Source organism: Carassius carassius, chromosome 3 (genome assembly GCF_963082965.1).
Source record: "Carassius carassius chromosome 3, fCarCar2.1, whole genome shotgun sequence".
NCBI classification, from domain to species: Eukaryota; Metazoa; Chordata; class Actinopteri; order Cypriniformes; family Cyprinidae; genus Carassius; species Carassius carassius.
In genome coordinates, this window is record NC_081757.1 from 40290742 (window position 1) to 40312659 (window position 21918).

General features: G+C 39.4%; 1 protein-coding gene across 1 annotated transcript in view; it reads right to left on the reverse strand.

Moving 5' to 3' along the window:
* LOC132126850 (zinc finger homeobox protein 3-like) overlaps positions 1-21918 on the reverse strand; it is a 208623-nt gene that overhangs the window by 165438 nt on the left and 21267 nt on the right. Inside the window, exon 2 of the mRNA XM_059538409.1 lies at positions 21767-21837. The gene's annotated coding sequence lies outside the window, so the exon portion shown is untranslated. The remainder of the gene's footprint in view (positions 1-21766; positions 21838-21918) is intronic.

The following is a 21918-nucleotide window of genomic DNA, read 5'->3' on the forward strand; positions in this document are numbered from 1 at the left end:
GTGTTGATAAAGGCTTAAGATAAGGAATTAAGAGTGAGATTATTGGTGAAGTTTGAGAGACAGTGGTCCATGTGTCTGTGTTGTGGAGATTTGAGGATTAAAATAAGCTGACCCTTCATATTTAGTGCCATGTGTGAGAGATTAATCTAACTAGCCCAGATCACATTAGACCTTATCATTGTGCAGAGGATCTCACTGTCGGCCGGAGCACAACCCGTCCCCTGCTGTTGGATTAGTGACTGAGAGATGCTGCAGTGTGTGTGTGTGTGTGTGTGTGTGCGCTGAACGAGCTTTAACTGACAAAGGATCACACCTAAATTAAAGCTGGAGAGGACCTCAAACACTTCATTAACACCTCGAGCCATGCAATCCAGACAACCCACGCTGAGTGCCGTCCCATGGCCAGTTCTCCTCCATCACTCAGCTCAGCTTCACTGGCCCATTCCCATTCATCATTGTTCATCAAGCCATGACGGTGACTAAAGCTCTTCACCTGTCACCTTCTCTCGGCCTGTGTCCGTCTCAACATGTCAGGCGCTATAGGAAGCCTTCAAGACCCCTCTGACACATCTCACTCCATAAAAATCACCTCGCTGCCCTGTATCTGCCACCTCAACGCCGATCATGGGGTCGCTTCATACACATCCTCAACAACTTCTCACACAAACTTCACCAAATAATCTCACTCTTGAAAAAAATCTCACTCTTTTGAATATATACCTCAACAAGTTTAATGCTTGGGGTTGCCAGATGTCGAGATCCCTCTATCAGTACTTTTCTCTTAAAATGAGACATTTTCTGCCCTGGGTTTTACTTCATCTTCATAACCTGGCAACCATTTGTACATTTTTTGTTGTTGTTTTAATAGAAATACATGAATATAATTTGGAATTACTGGAATTCATTATTTAAAATAATCAGTTTTCATAATGTACAGAAATAGTGTGTATATTTAATTAATTATATATTATAACAATAAATCAGCAAACTGGATAAGCTCAAATTTACCATGTGCACGCTTATTATTATTATTATTTCTCAAATGACAACAAATATAATCAGTAATCGTGATATAATTGTGAGCAAGATGATTGTTATTATAAGTTTTACCATTATGCAAAAGTTTTAATTGACTGACACTAGACAAAAATTCCTAGACTTTTAGTCAACTAAAACTAAACTAAATATGTCCTAAAAACATAAAAAGGATATAGGAAACAAGACTTTTATTATAATATTATATACTATAATATTAGCAAGTAATATCAATATATTCCAAGTTAACCCACACACTCTTAAAAATAAAGGTGATTTAAAAGGTTCTTCAAGCGATGCCATAGAAGAACCATTTTTGGTTCCACAAAGAAATATTCAGTCAAAGGTTCTTTAAAGAACCATCTCTTTCTTACCTTTTTATAATCTGAAGAACTTTCTTTCACCACAAAGAACCTTTTTGTGACACAGAAAGTTTCTTCAGATGTTAAAGGTACTTTATGGAACCATTTAGACAAAAAGGTTCTTCTATGGCATCGTGAAGATCCTTTACTTTTAAGAGTGTATTTAATGTAGTCTGTGTTGCTTTTGCATGTATTGTCTTGTTTATAATCTTTGAGGATGTCACATAATTGATCCATGTTGGAACCTATTTTTCTCTTTTTAGTTTCGATCAAGTTACAAATGAACATTATTGTACAGAACTGAATGAAATTGTCATTAAAATCCACACTGCCACTGATATCAGTAGGAAAAACACTGACAAACAATTTGATAATGGACATTTCCTGTGGCTGCAGCAGTTTCACATCAAATCATATTAACGGCCAGCAACTCCAGGACGGTCTTTGAAGTTGGGAGGCAATTTCGAACCGTGTGGATTACAGAGCACAAAGCAGGGTTTATTTTTACAACCTCCATTATGTCAAATTGTAAATATTCAAATCCTGGAATAAAACCTCTGGCTAAGTGAAGACAATCTGCGAAAAACAACATAGCACACCTCAAATAGTCTTCTTTGGAAATGAAATTATTATGAAGATTAACGGCAAATTCTATGCAATGAGATGTGTGTGTGTGTGTGTGTTTGCGGACAGTGCTGCAGCAAGCTGGAGAGTTTTCTTTGTGTGTTCGTGATTCGTTGTTGTCTTTATTTGTTTGAGTGTTTTGACATTATTTTGCATGCGCTACTCTTGGCTGGAATTAATATTTTGGTGGGCTTGAATATTAATCTGGCATCAGAGCTGGGATTAGAGCACTATTGTTCCTTTACAGCTGAGCCCCCATAGCGAGATGACAAACACAAAGACAATCTTCCCTGCTCTGCTCTGCATCTACAGATAACAGTCAGACCCTTCTCCCTCCATCCTTCTCTTCCTCTCTCTCACTTTTCGGCAGAGGAAGGGTGGTGGAACTTTCCATGGTAAATTTACACGGCAATTGTGCCCTTAAACCATGCTGCTTCCCCCAGCTTATACTGTGCATTTTACAGAGTTTATCAAAGAATACAATGGGGTTATGCTTGAACCATTCTTCTCCAGGCAAGAACAGTAATTTAAATGCACCAGTGCTACTGAAAGGAGCCGAAGTGGCGTTTTTTCTGCTGGAAAGGGGCGAAATGAAAACGTGTTACAGAAATGTGCCGCATTACGACGTTGACCTTTCCTGTTCGTAGAGTCTACAAACAGCTGTGAACCTCCTTCCTCTGGGCTCTTTGTACATCAGACGGCTGGACCGGTACAGGCGCGCCATTCCTCAATAAAATATTCTTGCTCTCTGCATCTCACTTTTTCTCTCTCGTGTGCTTTCCAGACAAACAGAAAAACACGAACGCACACGTTCTGTCTCGCGCAAATACTCTAAACAGGAATAAATACACATGCAAAACATACACTACATTCTGTCTGACTCTAAACACATGCAAACTGCTTCTTTCCACAACTGCACACAACTGAGGGGTGTTGAATTTTACATTTTAAAATTTTGCATACATTTTTATAAATGAAAATTTTAGATATACCCTAATAATATTGCAAATTATATCTTACATCAGCATAACAACTTGTGAAAAAGTACAAATGTAGTATTTGGTTTGTCTGCGTTTTACTTTAATGACACTCAAACTGCATGGAAATCCACAAGCTTATATAAAACCTGATGATCAGATTATCTAGCAAAATTTGAGAGGTTTTGCTTCAGTGGAAAAAAGGAAGGAATTCAGATGATCAGTGTCAAAAATCTCACTTCGCAGAATTTTACATTTGCATGAATTCTGATGAAGCTTGTGGTCTTAAATAAATGCATACATACTTAAACACATACCATATATTCTGTGTGGTCTCAGGCTTTAAGACCCCACTGTACCTACATGAAAAAGCTAAAATATACAGTACAGACGTCCACCCACTTCAACACGCGATACTTCGGTTCACAGAAAATGATATGGGAGTGTATGTAGCTGACAGACCCTTGATTTAAAACCTCTTAAATAAGAAGAGTCTACATGCAAGTCTATTCTAACGCCACGTAATATAACACAACAGCTCAGTTTCCATCTTTGTCCATGTTAAGGCCCATACAGCACTTTCTCAAGATGAATGTCAGAGAACCGCTCAGCCCATTGGATGATCATAGACGTTCTGTCAGGGAATTGTCAATTCAAATGGGAACACTACGTGTCTTTAGTTCTGATGCACGTCTACATGTGTGACCTAGAGGCACTGTGCTACTTGAGCATTAGCAAGCACTTGTCAGAAACAGCAGGAGGGGTGGAGAGAGATGGGAATGGAGGTGGAGAAAAATGGAGAGAAATCAATGAGAAAGCAAGAGTAATATTTAACAGAGAAAACACGGGGCATCAAACAACATATGAAAAGTATAAAAAGGAATATTTAAACACACACACACACACACACACACACACACACACAATAATATGAAATAAATTACAATAATAAACAGGCCCATCTGAGCCATGGCCTGCTGGTTAGTGCATGTCCCTCAGATGTTTTGAGCCATTGTGCTCATGACCACAAATTAAAATCCTGCATGTGTTGTGTCCTGTTTCTACCCACAACATCCTGATTCATTATGACTGTATCTATAATAAAAAGGGAAAAATAAATAAATATATACATTTTCATTTTGATATGTAGTTCTGTTCAGTCTGTCTATACATTTATATAGACAGAGCTGAATTAAAACGAGTGACACATGTCTAATCAATGAAATGGGTGTTTATGCATCAATCCGCCTCAATCCTCCCAGATCGGAAGGGGTTAATGGAAAATCAATAACAAAGGGATATGTTCAGGAAAGAACTGAATAACACAAAGTGAGAAGGGAAGAGAGGAAAAAGAGTGAGTCTGAATAAGAAGAGGGAGGAGTAGATAGGGCCCGTGTATCCTGAGATAGCTACAGACTTCCCAGATGTTATCTGTCACTCAAGAGAAGACTCCTGGTGACCAGATGTATATGTGAAGAACATGCCGTATTCCCACATTAACAGAAGTCAAGTGTGAAAATATTCATCATACAGGCACACGCACACACAAAAATATTGCCACTAACAAGAAGTAAACTTAACATTAAGGATTTAAGCTCTAATTAAAAAATGCCATGATACAAACAAACAATCCTGCATTTCTAATTTCAAATTTAATCTGCATTAATCATATTTTATTATGTTACAATATAAATCACCAAATGAACCTACAGCAAAGCCTGAAACTCAGGCCTGGGAAGTTTGAAGTAAAGCCTAGCCCAAGTGTAACTTTCCAATTTGCTTCAAAACTGCAAATTTTCACGGTTTCCGCTTATGCCTATTCATTAACTCCTTAATCACTATGACAGCTGTTTATAGCATCTCTGCTCAGAGGCAGGAAATTATCCATTTTTTTATTTACTGTTAACAAAGGCCCTCCGCGTCATGTGAAAATAAATAAACACGAGGATGATAAGGCCGGGAGAAACACAATGCCTTTAATTTTTGCAAAGCTACTTTGGGCTGATTATTATTTATTTTTTTACCAAAACTAAGTAAGTGGATTGAGAAAAAGAGTTAACCACTTTTATCATTTGCCGAAGTGACGAATCTGCTTTTCCTTTGTATTCCCCCTTAAATGCATGTTCTGTTTCTCTCTGATAAGTTATGTTGTCTAAAAACATCCATGCTTTTCCAGCGCTTTGTTCGTCAGAGGAACTTCATACCCAGGGATTTACTAAACACAATTCATCAAAGTGGAACAGCAGTGTTTTTCTCCCTGCTTTCCTAATCCCTTTTTTGCCGCAGATGAGAGATTTGCTGTTCAGACTCATTAAGATTAGAACGCTTTTTGCCAGAGTTATTTAAGAATGCACAGTTCCCGCCGAAGACTGCACAGAGTTCACGTAGAAGGGAAATCTCATGGAGATGCTGTGTTCTTTCACAACGTGACCATCACGGCTCTCATTTCCATGCTCTGTGTTGAAGATTGCGCTAGCTAGTGAACCGGCTCTCAGAAACACTGAACTCATTAGGACTGACAGCAAATTATCCTTGTGTCTGACAATGGAGTTGGATTACAAAGTTCAAGGCAAACAATGGGTGAATCAACATTTCAAGACACAGCTCAAATTGTGATAATTGAAACAGCTACAGAGCATGTATCAAATGTACGCTTGGCGGCCAGGGGAAAGAGTGTGTTTGTTTTGGCGGCTTGAGTGTCAGAGTTTTGGCTGGGAGTGCATGTGTTTTGTTTAGGAATGTAGGGTTCTTTGAGAGAGCTGCAGTTGTGGTTTTGGTGTGGGAGGCCAAAGTCCTATGACTAAAGAAGCAGAGGTCTTTGGCATAAAAGACCAAAATCGCTTTCCTGCTGTAATTATCCTCCGAATACGTGTTATTTTTATTCATTTATACATATTTTTTTTCCATGATATGAAAAGGATTTTTTTTTACCTAAGCAGGCGATGCTCTTTGAAGAGGCTAAGAGGTTTTGTGGGAAAGTCCCTTGACTTGGTGGTAATATTTTGATCGAAAGAACAGCGGGTTAAGAAAGTAGCTGTTAAAAGAAAAAAAGTGCCTGAGGGGCCGTTCAAATAGAACATGTTCTTGCATTCCGTCTGCATTATTTGTTTAATTGTTGGTCTAAATATGTAAAAAGGCACTACATGAATGGCTTTGGTTGTTACGCTACATCTCACTGTTTTTTTTTTGTTTGTTTTTTAGCATCTCACGCCATGCTTTTAACAGGGTACGTAAAGTAAAAAAAAATCGTTAAAATAAAAAATTAAAAAATTAAAGAGACGCAGTGCATCATTTTCTGTTTCAAAACAATGAGTTTTGAATGAATTAATCTGAGTGCAGGACAGCATATTACAATGCGTGCAAACATATTCATTTTTGCATATGAACAAGTAACAATATATGGAAAACTGTTATCATAGTAAAACAAAACAAACAAAAAAAAACTTGAAATAAATTAAACATTAACTAATAATTAAATGAAAAAAAATAATAATAAAAATAAAATAAAATAAAATAAATGTAGTAAAGTTCCCATAGCAACATTTTGCATTTTTGTTTAGTTAAACTAACTAAATAAGCTAAAAAAAAAAACAAAAAACAAAAACAAACTATACAGACATATTTTAAAAAAGAGAAAAACACAACACAAAAATACTAAAATTATTTTAAATAAAAATAAAAACAATAACAATGTAATTCAAAATATAAAAAAAAAATACTATAATAGTATAGTAATGATAATAAAATTAGACTAATGGGAATGAATGTACTTAATGTACTTACTGTAAATATGGACCTTTTACAAATCTGTTGTTCTTTTTTAGCTGTTTTAATGCATCCTGTGTGAATAACCCATGAAAGGACTAAAGTATGTGCTTGATTTGATTTTTAAAACATAATTTCTTAAATAATTACTGTGTAAGTCACTTATACACTTACTCAGTAAAAAAGTCAAATATCACTTAAAACAGGAAAAAATAATGGAAAAAGTATTGTGTCTGGGCCATATTAATACCAAGCTTTTTTTATAGGAATACTATGAAACTCTTTAAAGTTCTTTGAACCACATATGTATAAAACAGAAGTCTTGCTTACTCTAAAATGTAATGGCATGCAAGGGGCAGCAGACGCATGGCATGTGGGCATTGGGTGGCTTGTGGTCTATTAGCAAGTGAGCTGGGACAGGTTTTCAGAGGGGGTGGGTTTTAGGGGGAGCAGTAGTTTTTTTGGCCGCTCTTACGCTGCAGAGGGATTCATACTCCAGTGCTGTATGAACACACAGCTTCAGTCTCGGCAGCTTTCCCAAACTTTCCTACTCCAAGTGTTGCAATCTGGTTCCATTTTACAGCTGGCCTTGAGATTGTAACAGAGCCCCTTTCTCCCCCTCCCAAACCACATATTTAATCCCTTCGCTTATGTCAAACTTAATTACGGGACCTTGTACGAAGAAATAACAAGTGTGCCTTGTAGGAGAGGGAGCGCGGGGGTTTTCGTGAGGAAGAGAGAAAAATGGGGGTATGAAGAAAAAAAAATTAAGGGCTAAGGGGAAGGACTGAAAATCTATCAAGACATAAAACGGAGGGTAGTAGTTAACAGAAAGGAAGAAAAAAGCAGACATGCGGTGGATTTGTTACAAAAACTCTGTTTAATACTAGAAAGTACAGCCAACAGAGCTGAAAAAAGCGAATAACCCAGTTTTGCTTTTCATATTATCTGGGATATCATTTATAAATCAAGTTCACATTTTGAAACGACTGACATATTTCACTAAAGCATAAAAAGAAAGAAAAATTGACAAGGAAGGCACAATTGCCGGTAAAAAAAGAAAAAAAAAGAAATCAGTAATAAATTATTCATTATTTAATTTATATTTCCATTACGTATTTTGGATAAGTATTTAAATTATAAATAATATATATGATCATGAAATTGTATTAATATTATAAAAATTATTGTTTAATAATTAGTATTATTGTTTAATAATAATAATAATAATAAAAACTTCTTTCCATTTTGTTGTTTTAGTAGTTAAATAATTTGTTAAATTGGTAAATCTTTTTTTTTTTGTTTTTGACATTACAATTCAAATTTCACTTCCTGTCATTTCAAATCAGCATCTTGCTGGGTGTGGCCCATTTAAATTCCAACTCATGAACTGAAAGGAAGCCAATTCCACATTTTGCCCAACCCTGCCATTGTAGTGCAGTGTCAGAGGAATTGGAGGTTTGTGACTAACACAGTGACAAATCCGCCTGTAGGTATATCGTGGCTTTAGTGCATAACATAACAAACCTTCAGAACTTTATTACCATTGGCTAACGGATTCATTTTCACCGTCTGCCTCTGTGTGTGTGTGTGTGTGTAAGAGAATTTAAGAGTATGTTTGAGTCTGTGTGTCTGTGGAAGTATTTACTATTCAGAAGTGGAACAGTCAAGAAGAGTGATGTTTAGTCTGTCAGTTTAAAACTATTACCTCAAATTCCAAAAATGTGAGCTAAACCTGTCTCACACTGACACAGAAGACAGCGCTGTGAAGAGCAAGCCTTTGAAAGTCAAAATCAATTTTCGGTGGGGTAAAACAAACGCTTCATCTGAGTTCCACGAACCGGATTTCTAACACTTCTAAAAGCACATATTCATACAATCTTTATAAGGCAAAAACAGACTAAATGCAGTGTAAAACTGCTTTGAAAGAGAAAGATGCACCGTTGAGGCTGAGGTATAGAGGGATGAAACAGTCAGCAACTCTCCTCAGAGACACAACAGAGAGACAGACAATTACAGTCTCAAAGGAAGGCTAGAAGAAAGTCAAGAAGAAAGAGCTCTCTTCCTCTGCCGTCAGCCTCAACTTTGCTCTGGCTTGCTGTCCGTCCTCAGTGGCCTGGCTGAAGGGTTCCCAGGGTGGTCGAGTGGCCCAGGGCTGGGCTGAAGGAGACCAGATTCCCATGCCATGGGCGGTGGGACTGGCGCGCCACCCGTAGTTATTTATAGGCAGCTTGCTCTGAAGGGCCAGGAGAGAGGGCATGATTGTTTTCCTTTCCATTCCCCTGGCCCACTCACCCGGCCTCACACAAGGGTGATAAATATATACCCAAACACTGGGAGCTGTGCAGAAGGGGGAGAGAGACAGGGAGAAAAAGAGAGACAAAGACACGTAGAGAGGGACAGAGATGAGTGGGGAGTTCAGTCATGGCTCTTAGGAAAAGGTGCGCTTAATTTGGACTGGGTGACATCTCGAAAACTTTGTCCAAGATGTTCTAAATAGAGTATTTTATGTTCAGTGCGAGTGGCATGCTGTTGATTACTAGAGAAAAACAGCCAGTAAACAAGTCTGCAAAATAGTCAAGCCTAAATGCATAAATGTTAAGCACAGAAGTTGTTTACTTTTTTTTGTGGTCTCTTTTTTTGTGCACTCTTTTTTCGGTATGATTTCAAGTCTTTTTTATACAACAATAGCTCCGAGACCATGAGCTTTCAAGCTCCAAATCAGAAAAAAAAACATTATAAAAGAGGTGACTTGTGCACTCTATTTTGTGCTCTGTATTATAAGCCATGTGATAGGTGCTGCTCTGCAAAAAGAAAAGAAAAGAAAAGAAAAGAAAAGAAAAGAAAAGAATGTCTGTTTATAGACAGGCATTGTTATTGTGCTGTCGTTGTGACATTTTATGGAAAAGAGCTGTGTGAACGTTCTTTAAAAATTTAGGGTAAAAAAAAGGGGGTAATTAATATCAATATGCACAATATTTCACCTGACTGATTGCTTGTATCATTGCCCATCTCTTATCTGCTAAATGCAACATGAACATATTTAGATATCATAAACATTCACATTCAGTAAAGCAGCTTTGAAAAAAAAGTGTATTGTGAAATGTGCTACTTAAATAAATTTGACTTAATTAGACATGATTAAATGTAGCCATGATTTGTGACCAGCAAAAATCTGTTTAACAGAGCATTTAAGCAGCAGGGATTGAATGAAGACAGAAAAAATTGAAGGAACAGAAATTAAGAAAGAGGAGGAGGGAGGGAGGGAATAAGGGCGAAAAAGGCAAGGAAAATGAGACCACAATCCCTCCGGCCCAGGGACGCCAAGACTCGGCACGGCTCTGGTCCTGAACAACCCCGGCAGGCGAGACCTGGCTCGGCTCAGCGTAGATCCATTGAGCATGCAGCCCCGCAAGGCCCCATCCACATGGGACCCGGGTCACCAGAGCAGCCTGGAGCAGTGGCCTCTGGGCCCCTACTGCAACTGATGTCTGAAAGAGTCTGCCAGGAACCAAACATCAGCCCCTGCCCTCCCTCTCTCTCCTTTTCTCATTTTCTCTCTTTCTTCTTCTCCTCCCAAGCATGGGAATTCCAGAGTGACATTATTACTATGATCAAAACAGACCCTATAAATACCAAAAGCTATGATGAATATAACAGCAATTACAGAGGCACCGATAATTAGAGCAGGAGGAGAGGCAGAGATGGAGGAGCAGGCATTGATGTGCACTGTTTTTGTGTTTAAGGGGGTATCAGAATGTATGAGAAATTAGGGTGGGTGAAGAAATGCTGCTGATGATATTACTATCAATCAGAGCCTGGGGGAGCATATACTCTTGCCTTTTGCTCTATCGCTCTGCTCGCTCTCTTTGTCTCTATTCTTGCATCTTAAAAAAGGCATTGAGCATCTGCTTTTGTAATGATCACTTATCCAACAAACAATTAATGGTCTTCCTTCGCAGATGTTCCAGCAGAAAAAAATGAGACAGCAGGGGCCAGGAACCTGTCCCAGCGGAGACCCAGTGAACTTACAGCTGCCTCTCCTACTCTCTGCTTTTCCCTCTTTCAAGCCAGATATCCATTTCCCTCTGTTTCTTTCTTTCACCCTCTTGCCCTCTCTCGTTCCCTCTCTCTCCTCATCTCTGGCCCGTCCACGAAAGCATTGCGTCATCAGGATTCCAGAGCACTGGCATCTGTTTTTTTTACACTTGTGGGAAAATAGCAGCTCATGTTTCCTAAGATGCTTCTCACATTCCTCACCCGGTCTCCAGATCACACGGGCCCAATGAGTGGGCTGCACCAGGAGTGCAAACACAGAGAAATGTTCTGATAAAGTAAGGAGTTTTTCTAGCAGAGAGAGAGAGCAAATACCGAATTGTTTTTTGTGCGAATGTTTGTTTTCTCTGTTCAACAGGGTTGTCAAGGTGATATCCAGGACACCACATAACTGCATATCCATGTAGTGACATTTTTTCCACAAAGTTACATAATACTCTCTCATAAAAGTCTTAAATATTAATTTGTATAATCAGTATTCACTGAGGTCATTTGCATTCTGGATGCAACCCAAAGGTCAGTGGCTTGAACGTTTTAAAGGCAGTTTAAAAAAGTAATAGAACTAACAAAGAAGTGGAAAATATCTACTTGAATGTCGGTAATAAATCAATTATTTATGGTAACAACTGGCCAAACTGTTTCTGTTTAATTTGATACAACAACTATAAAAGTCAAAAAGATCAAAATTAAAGTACAAAGATGATGTATTAACAGTAGAAGCAGAATACATTTTTTGGCAGCGATTGAAAATTTAGCATTGACCTGTTGTGATAATGAATCAGCTGTTCGATATCAATGGCTTTGCTGTAAATGTTTGAAGTGGGCAGGGAAAACAAAATGGGCAAAATCCGTTTAAAGTGTCCTATTCACTCTGAAGGGCAGATATATTATAGTACTTTGATGGGTACAGGATATTGCTGTCTCACATATTTGGCCATTTGGAACACTTAACATGAAGCCATATATCACTATTTATTTTACATATCAGTAAAAATGAATGCACAGTTGAGTCATGATTGGCTTATTGGTTGTTTCTGTCAGAAAAAAAAACAATTGCTCTTTCTTTCTATCTACCCAAACATATTTATTTCCACCCAGATGTGGTCCCTCCTCCACACCATTACCACCTGTCTAGATCTGCTATGGAAGTTTCCTCCTCATTTACCCATGCACCATACCTGTAACTCTGAGTAGGTTTCAGCAGTAACGTTTGCTCATGGCAACTTCAACAGTGCAGCATACCTAGTCTGCAAAGATCAAGCAGTTGCTTGGTGGATGGATGCTCCAAAATGCATCTTATTAGGGCTGGAAACTTACAGGGGGGCCTGTGAATTTAAGTTACAGCATTGACTTTGAGTAGCATTCCTCCCGTGCCCTGCAAAAAATGTGCAAAACCTATACCTTAAAGGGTGGTCGTCGTTATTTTGCCAAGTAAAACATGTTCCTGGATCAACATCTTTTGATGATCCTGGATCAACATTATTGTCCAAAAATATAGACTTAACCCAATCCCTACCCCTGTATCTAACCCTACCCATAATTTATTCCTAAATCAGTGGGAAATGATAACTGATTAACAAGGGTGTAGAAGGATGTTGATCCAGGAACATGTTGTACTTGGTGAAATCACGCTCACCCTTAAAGGGTACAACAACTTGTCTATGGAGCAATACCTTTCTTTAGGGGTAAATAAGGTACAAAGATGACTCTTTGAAGCTCCAAAAATTATTCTGTTCAAATTAAGGTTTGAACACCTTTCCATCCTTTGTCACTCATGTACTTACTGGGCAGTTTTCAGGCCTTGGGTACTACCATTACAGGCCCACCTCAATCATATCTCACACCCACCAACTACATCTCTGTACAGCCTAGCGAGGACCATCTCCTGAGCTTAACTCTGCAAAATTCTACGCTTTACAAGGCGCCTTCCTTCTAAATCTTTAATGGCAGGGGGTCGAGTAGGGCCAATTAGGAGTTTTAGTCTTCAGGGTCTGAAGACTTGAAGGGTGGGGTGGGCAAAAGCTTCTTGCATGGACACAGGATGCGAGGAGAGGGGGAATAGTCATCAATTAGAGCCAATGAATCTTAACCGCACTAATGACTGCTGGGTCCATGTCTAGTGGTCTGCTGGTGTCTGCTGGGATGGTGGGGGGTACAGTCCTCATGTACATCTTTGGACGTCACAGACTGGCCTGAGGCAATATGCTAAGCCCTCCCCCATATCACACACACTTACTCATTTACCCCCTGCCATCACATAAATTGAGGGATCCAAAATGCATTGAGATTCAATGCATATCCATTCCACGCCACAACCATCCCCATAAGAAACATTATTTCATTTAAAATATTATGCATTCAGCTTGGAAAAGTCTGTGAGCCAGTGTGGCATGTGTTAATGTGTGTGTGTGTGTGTGTGTGTGCGAATAAATAGTTTTAGTCTTGGCTTCTGATTGGTCAATACAGCATTGCAGTGGTGTTAAAATACATGATATAGTAACAGCAAACCATTCTTACTGTTGCACAGAAATGTTATGTCAGAGAATATATTTTAGTCAAAGGATGCCACTTAAAGTATTTGCTTTGTAAAATAATATAAAATAAATAAATAAAGTCCTAATATATTAACTTTTATGATATTTCAAAATCTTACTATACTATCTTGCACAATATTGGATTTCTGCATTTCAGGTATTGTTTAATTAATAATGATAGAGCCTTAATGAAGTCAAAATAAATATTTTTGATCATCAGGTCTCATCATACATTGGTATTTTGTTATCTAATGCAATGAAATTTGTTTGCTAAATGGGATTTAAATGGGATTTAACTTTCAGAACCACTTCATCTGTAATTAATATAGTGAACTCCAACAGAACTGTAAAAGCAAGACTAGATATCCAATCCTCAAACAGTTGGATGAGCATACGTGAATGAGTGCGAGTTTGCACTTGCATGCCTACTGGTTTTCCCGCAGCAGCCTGGGCCTGGAGACAGCTTTGCTCCAGATGTCATTTGAACAATTTTTGTTTGTTCATGTGTCCTGCTTTATGAACCCTTCCTCAGAGAGGGTTCCCACTCTCCACCCAAGTCTTCAAGTGGCTCAATTAGAACACAAGACAGCCCTTGTCTTCGCCAAACTGGAATCAATTTAGAAAAGCAACCATTTCACCTCAGATTAAGCCATCCAGTGTCTGTTGTGTGGCACACTGACCTTTGCTAGGCTCTAGACTCGTTCTATGGGGACCAGCTTGCCAGATGATGCGCTTCCCTTATTAAAGGCCTTGAAGTCAAACTACCAGAACTGCCTGAGTGACTTATATTTGAACCCCTGGCAACAGGTCATCAGAAGTCTTTCAGGCATCACATTGCTGTTTCGTCCGCCCATATCTTTTCTCTCTCAGTCTTGTTCCTTGTAAATTCCATTGATTCTCTCCTGCTCCTATTAACCTATTTCTCTCATTCACAAACACCCACACACTGCACTTCAGTTTGAATTTTGGACACCAGCCACATGCGGCCAGTTGGCACCAGACATTATCTGCTGGTGGGTTTGAATGTGGTTAAGCCACATCAGACATTGGCTTCCTTTGACTCCCTCTTCAGACAGGCCGCAGAGGCCAGAACACTAACAAACAAACACTTTTACTGATCATTGGTGGCAGGATCTGACCTGTTAGACTACCTCCCGCAGAGAGAATGAGAAGAAAGATAGGCGATGGCTTCGTACAGCACCTTGTAGCCTCGGACAGTAACTTGGGCACAGCTAATAGACAGGGCGACCAGTGAAGAGGTACCTGTACATGTTCAGCTGAATCCTCTGGCCTTTTATACACACTTGTTTGGTTGCTCTAGGAATGCGCTCCGCCTGACCCCAGGGCACTCATCCAATCAGCTCGCTATCTCCTGAAAGGGCCTCCATAATAGTGACATTTTTTTACATCGTCAATAAGTGGTGAAAGCCACCCTCCACCCGCTACTTGACCATTTAACTTCATCGTGAAAAGGCCCTTTCTTTCTTCCTCCCTCTATTTCTCACTGAAATCAATAAAAGTGGAGCGAGGAATAAGGCTCATCCAGGACTCACATTAAGCAGAGCGATAGAGAAAGAGAGCAAGAAAAATAGACGAAGGGACAGAGTTGTGGCTTCCATAGGCCTGTATACAGCACAGTCCAAAAAAATTATATGATCATCAACACTTACTTACTATTCAGCACACCACAATGACATATTCACACCCACAAACAGATTTATGACTCAAGCCATGCATATACTGTAAATACACATACTACCTATGTATGCCTATATATGCAATGAAAAAAAAAACATTCTTTACTATCTCAATATTTTCTCCTGTTCTGCAATGAGATTAAATGTAAAGAAAATTGAGACTAACTTTTTAGATGTTTCTGTGGAGACAAAGACTTGAGTAATCTATAACCCACTCTCATAAGAAGTCATAATCATTTATACAAACTTAACCATAAAGTCCAACCCCTAAACCTAATTATAACTAAACTTCATGAACTAACATGACAATAAACAAGTTTACAGCATGCATTAATTTAGGTTACTGCCACTTCCTAAATTTGCTGTTTCATAGTTAATGATCATAATGCATCGACTAATTTGTACAACTCATGTAAAATTGACTTTAACCATGATTAAAAATGCTAGTTCATGATACCAAATGCATAATTGTAATGCCTTATTGTAAACTATTACCCATGATTGTAGTAGGTAAATCAAAAAAACATTTTTCATGTACCAATTTGCACAACATAATACAATTTTGTCATCCCATATCAATAATAAATGAGATGTCATGAGAATATGCTCATATGTGGTCTCCTCCTCTAGTACTCCTAGTACTACTCAACTTAGTACTCAACGAAGTCATGACCCAGAATGTGGTCTCAGGTCTAAACTGATTATATCACAGACATCAGGAGAAAATTTTACACAAAAAAGGGTGAAACAAACCATGTAATCATATGATAGTAAAATCAAAATAAACACTTGAACAGAACACATTTAAGAACCCCATTAAGTTTTGAGATGCAGGAGCAACCTCTGATTAATAAAATTGTACTGTGACAGACAAAGAAAAAGAAAGAACAAGAGAGGGAAGCGAGATATGAGGAGAAAGAACGAGAGTGAATAAGATAAAAAGGGAGAAATCCACAACTCTGAATCATTAAAGAGGTATCTACAAACAGACAACGCTCTTGTTTGAGTTTCCTTCATTTTGGTGCTAATGATATAAACATGGCCATCACTCATTTGCCAGCTGTGTTCACACCTCATCACTTGTACACAGTGATTGACAATAATGGTGGTAGAGTGAGAACAAAATGTCTCCCAAGAATGGAGGGAAGTAGAGGAGAGATGAGCGCGATAGATTTTGTGAGCGCACATGGATGCTACGATGAGCTTGGCGCTTTGTTTGGTTCCATTGGTTGAGCTGAAATTGATTTCTGTGTGAAGCACGCACACCCAAGCCCCTATGCATTCTGATGGAATAAATAAAACACCCTCTTATGCAGCGTGAGGAGGGGAGGGGGCATATGAAAGAGTAAAATGGGAGAGAACAGAAGCAAAAGGAAAATAATGAAGAGAAAAGAAGTGAGAGGATAAAGACTGAGAAGTTACAGAGAAAACGATGGAGAGAAAAAAAATTATCTAGGGCCTTCCAGCACAGCAGAGTCAGTCACCTGCAATGGTCACTATACTGGTCTAGTACTGTGGCTCTCATCTATTGAATGAGTTGGAAATCAGAGAAAATATAATACAAAATGCAATTAATTAAATACAATGCAAAACTGAGCACAGTTAGCATGGTAAAGGGGAGAAGAAACCCCATATCCTTTATTGCTGATGTCAAATTCTGTATGGCCAATAAAGATTTATGGTCATGTAAAAATTGTACAATTTTTGCAAAAAGTAATCTGCCACTTAGATTCTTCCAAAATAGCAAATATACTAAGATTAGACAATGAGAGTAAATGTTCTGGTTTTCTTAGTTTTCATATTCTTAGGCAGTTTATGCTAATATTAATACATTTCAACAGGGTTAGTATTTCAGAACAGACCTGATGCTGAGACCATCTATGCTCCAATTAGTTGGGGAGATAAGTAGCTTTTATGGTTAATTAAAAACACCACCTTAATTAAACTGACTCAGCTTAATGGCTTGACCTACAGTATGTGACTTTGCCCTAGGCTTTAAAATAATGTTTTCAAGTGCCATGGAAGCAGCGGTAGAAAAGCTAAGCTAACACTAGGATTTGGAGGATATCATAGATACACTGTGTCTCATATCAAACAAATGATAGACATTATTTATTAATAATTCTCTTTAATTCTCTTCTCTTTAACAAAGAAAACAGAGAAAAAAAATTACAGACACAGCTAAGTACCATATGGTGCGTGACAATTGTCAATTCCAAAACAACACAGAGACCACTGAAGTAGTGGCATATATAGATGTTTTAACAATATATTATATATTAATATAATATATATATATATATATATATATATATATATATATATATATATATATATATATATATATATATATATATATAATATATAGTTGATGATAATGCTCAACCACAGAAAACAAGATTTTAACTGATTGACAAAACGATAAAGTTATCTGATCCAGACTTCAATCAGAAAGAAAGCTACAGACCTGATGCTACATTATTAAATTCACTTTAATTTCTGCTGGTGGGTTGGCCATATTTTACCACAGCTGTTATGCAGAATCTGTACACAGAATTTGGCAACAAGCCACCTCAACTTGTTAAAGATTTGCATCTATGCTGAAAAACTGAACTGCACAGAGAATCTTTTTGGAATGAGATTGTGACCTGAAATGAAAATGTGTTGTGCCTAAAGATACAAAACCCTACTTATTACACCACATGGAATGATTATATTTTGTGTCTGAAAACTTTTATATCAATAACCTGTGGGCTTTTTAAACATTCCTGTGCAACGAGGAAGCTGCTGCTACATTTTAAGCATTAGCAGAGCCTGATGCAACAGTTTAATTGTTCTAGGTATCTTTCTACCATCTTTGTGAGAACTGCAGATTAGTGTTATTTCTCAAACACTGAGGAATGACTGATGAATGCTAATGATCTTTTACTGTCACGACTGCAGGGATGTCAAGGACGAGTCCTTCTCTCTAGATGAAAATATTAGCTAGATTTGCTGTGGTTAGCATCTCTAAGTGCGAGGTGGGAAAACTGTCTGCCGGATCCGCAGCACCATTCAGAAAAGTAAAATCCCAGCATATGTGCTCAGGGACAAGGGCAGCACTCCGCATGTGTTTTAGTCTGAGATCTCTCAGCACAAGCTCACACAGGAGCAGGGGGATCCATGGGGATGTGTTGTTTGATAATGCTGATATAGTGGGAGCAGGGTCCCAGGAGCCACACAGAGAGTCGGTGAAATGGAGAAGGTTCCAGAGGGTATTCCATGCCAAAGGGAACCTGCAAAGCAGGTGAGCCGGGAGTACGCGGGTCCTTGTGTAGCAGAAAGCGAGTGAGGGGAGGAGGGAAGACATGACACTGACTCATTAAGAGGCTGGCACTGCCTGCCGCCTGCTAATTTATGCAAATGAAGGTTACTGACTCCTGGGATGTTGGGGGGTGGGTGCTGTCAGAGTTTGGCTGGCAGCCAATGGCGTGCAGTAAAAACGGTGCCGCTGCTGTGGTGGTGGTGACGGCTCGTAGGGCTTAAAAGTTTGGCAGAGCGCCGTGCCGGAACAACGTACCCCGTTAGTTGCCTGGCAAGGCGGGCAGAGAAGCGACCAATCAGGGGCACGCTGCCTCCTCTACCCTGGCCGAATGGCATCGCCCTCACAGCCCTCCCCTTGCTCGCGCTCCTCCTCTACACCCCGTCGCTCCAGTTGCCCGGGATGATTTTATAAACATTTTGCCAGCCGATCAATAGCCGTATTGATCAGGCATTGTGAGAGTGATCCATCTAAAACCCCCAGCAGCCTGCAGCTCTAAGAGAGGGAGGAGCGAGGGAAAGGGAGAGAGAGGCTGCAGAGAGGACGAGGAAAGGAGAGAGAGGCTGCAGCCACAGAAGAGAGAGGTAGAGGGGAGAGAAGGGGAGATCTCACAGAGAGGCAGAAGGAGGCAGTGCTGAAGGTAAAGCAGTGTGGTGTGGACGTACAGAAGTGAGCAGGAGTAGCCATTGGGACTGCGTTAACATGCATTCTAATCGCTTTCTCGTTAAGTCGCGGAAGGGAGGGGTGACTAATGAGTCTCGCCGTAAGTATACAAAATAATTTACGGATAGAGAGAGAGTGGGCGAGAAAGGTAATGTATGAACGAAAACAGGCACAGGTTTGGCCTGGTGAGTAAATGAGCATATGTGTGCGCGGGGGGAGGCGGAGGTGTGTAATCTCTGTGGGAGATGGTACACGATTAATTCTGATTGCTTTGTAAATTTAATTATCATTTATTCTCTCTAGGAAAAAAAATGGCTGTTGTTGACGGCGATGGAGTCGTGTACCATAAAATTTACCTGAGAACGACTACACCCGGTGACTTCTCATTCATAAGGAGGCCTGTTAAATATCAGCGATCACTTCCAAAGGAATTCATAATTAGAAAACAACATACCGAGATCCAATGCATTTGATAGCCTTGAGGATAATGGCAGGCCACTTTAAGGATTTTGGTGCCTTATCTTTGCATAAACCCCAACTGTGCACCAATGTATCATGGTGGAACGTTCAGAAATTGGATATCAATTATTGGACATGTATCAGTCCCTCGCTATTGGAGTACAGACACTTTCAACTTTCTATTGACTGAATATTTGTCTCACATTTTGGACAAAAGTCTGGAAAATAAACAGAAGAGCTGCGGGTCCTACAGTGGAGAACAATGGATGAGGCAAGGGCTGTTTAGAAAATCAGGCCTGTCTTGCCACTCAGTCACATGACACACCAGGGGGGATCAGGCACAAGAGCCCAAGGGAGGCCTGTATTGATCCAGACCAAAGTGTATTTCGGCGGCACTGTGGTTTGTGCTCAACTGATGTACTCAGGGCTGATTGAGGACCAGGCCTGGTCTGCAGGCTATAATGAAGAGAAGTGATGCAGGATGTCAGACCACTGATCACCTATCAGCCCCACAATCTAAAACCTAGAGAATGAAGCCCTGTCTTCTATTTCTGTTGAATACCTTTGTGTAATGGAAATGTTAACTTTAACACACACATTTAAGGTGTACACCTCTGGCATGACATCATGCTGGCTGTAGTGCCCTGCATTGCCAACTAGTATCTGAAACATGGAACTAAACGAGACACAATGACATAAAGACCTATAATACAGAGTTGGAGACAACATTGGATTGTGATTGCGCACTAAACTTTGTTCACCCAAAACTTGTCAATAATTACTCAAGTTGTTCCAAACTCATATGACTTTCTAAGGATTATCTTCCAGAAGGTCCAAGCTGTTTTTCTCCAGGCTACAAAAGTGATTGACCACCATTGTTAGCCTTGGTCCCCATCCACTTTTATTGTATGGAGAAAGGCAGCATGGACGCTCTGCTAAATATCTCCTTTTGTGTTCAATGCAAGAAAGAAAGTCATACAGATTTGAATCAAAATGAGGATGGGCTTTAATTTTTGGCTGAACTATTTCTTTAAGTGGTTACACAGACACACTGCAGGTTATTAGAGTGATTACGTTAGCCGGGCCTGATTTATTGCAGTAGGTGCTAAATTAGGGAAATTGAGGTGTGCACTTTATTTACACACACCTAGAAGTTCATATCTTAAATTTAGACTCAAACTTAGGCTGTGGGTTTCATTTTGCAATAATGGATGTGCTACAGCAAATCAAATATTTTATTGTGCAATTTTAATGTTGGATATATAGTATATTTTCAAAAAAGATTGATATTTATACTTTTTGGTATACATATATTATGTGCAAGATCTATTTTTCATAAAAAGAATGACCTCATTCTATAATTTCAGCTCCGCAAATCCTGTCCTGCTATTTTAATGAGGGCGAGACATGTATTTGTTAAGAATGAGAAAAAAAGGCACAATTAATTGGTCAGGAAAACTTAACAAGTCAATAAATTATGGCAATTAGTAAAAACACAACGAAAACTGCTCCCTTGAGACTGTGAGGCAGAAAGGCTTCAAAACGAAGGAATTGTTAGCAATCTGTGCTAATGCCACAATCAGTAAAGAAAAAAAAAACAACAACAAAAAACAAACAAACAATGGATTAATGAGGGAATAAAAAGGGAAAGGGTTGCAAGAAAGTAGGAAAAGGTGCGATATGAAAAGGTTTCACTTCCTTAGGCTAGTGTTGCAACAGACAAATATGTCAGTGGGCCACAATAGAGTATATGTGCACACCTGTGAGTGCAGGACTGTGTGTATGTGTGAGTAAAATGATCAATAAGAGCCTGTGGCAGTGTGTGTCTGCCAGTAAGTTAGCACTACATTACGACTGGATTACAAGGAGATTCCATTGCAATGTGCATGCATAAGTCCTGCTGAGGGAGCCTCGGTTTGGCCCTGAGACAGGCAGTCTGCAGTCCACCTGTGTGTGTGTTAAGCACATACACGCTGTAACAGTTCAGACTCATATGTTTGCTGCTCATCGCAGCCTTTCTGGCTGTAAGAGATAGGCTAATCTTATCTAAACATTGCGGTAAAGACCGGAGAGGCCACTGTAAGTTCGAACGCGTGTGTGTTTTTCAGATTCCCTGTCATTCTTGTAGTAGAACAGAGTGTGACTGGATCTCTAGTTCTGATTTGACACATGAAGTTGTGATGTGACGCTGTCACTCATGTCTTGTGTGTGGTCTAAGCCGGTGTAAAGACTCATGTTAGCCTCATTCACTCAGGTGCTGCTGGGAAATCTGTGTGAGAGTGGGCGTACGTACCGGCAGGCCACCGGAGATCCAGTAGTGTGCACCGTTCAAACGCTGTCTCCCGTCACAGAGCGGATCCAAACCTAGAGCACAGACATACAGAAATACAAAGAAAGACGTGTGAGACATAAAAGAAACAGATGCATTGGGACAATATAAGGAAT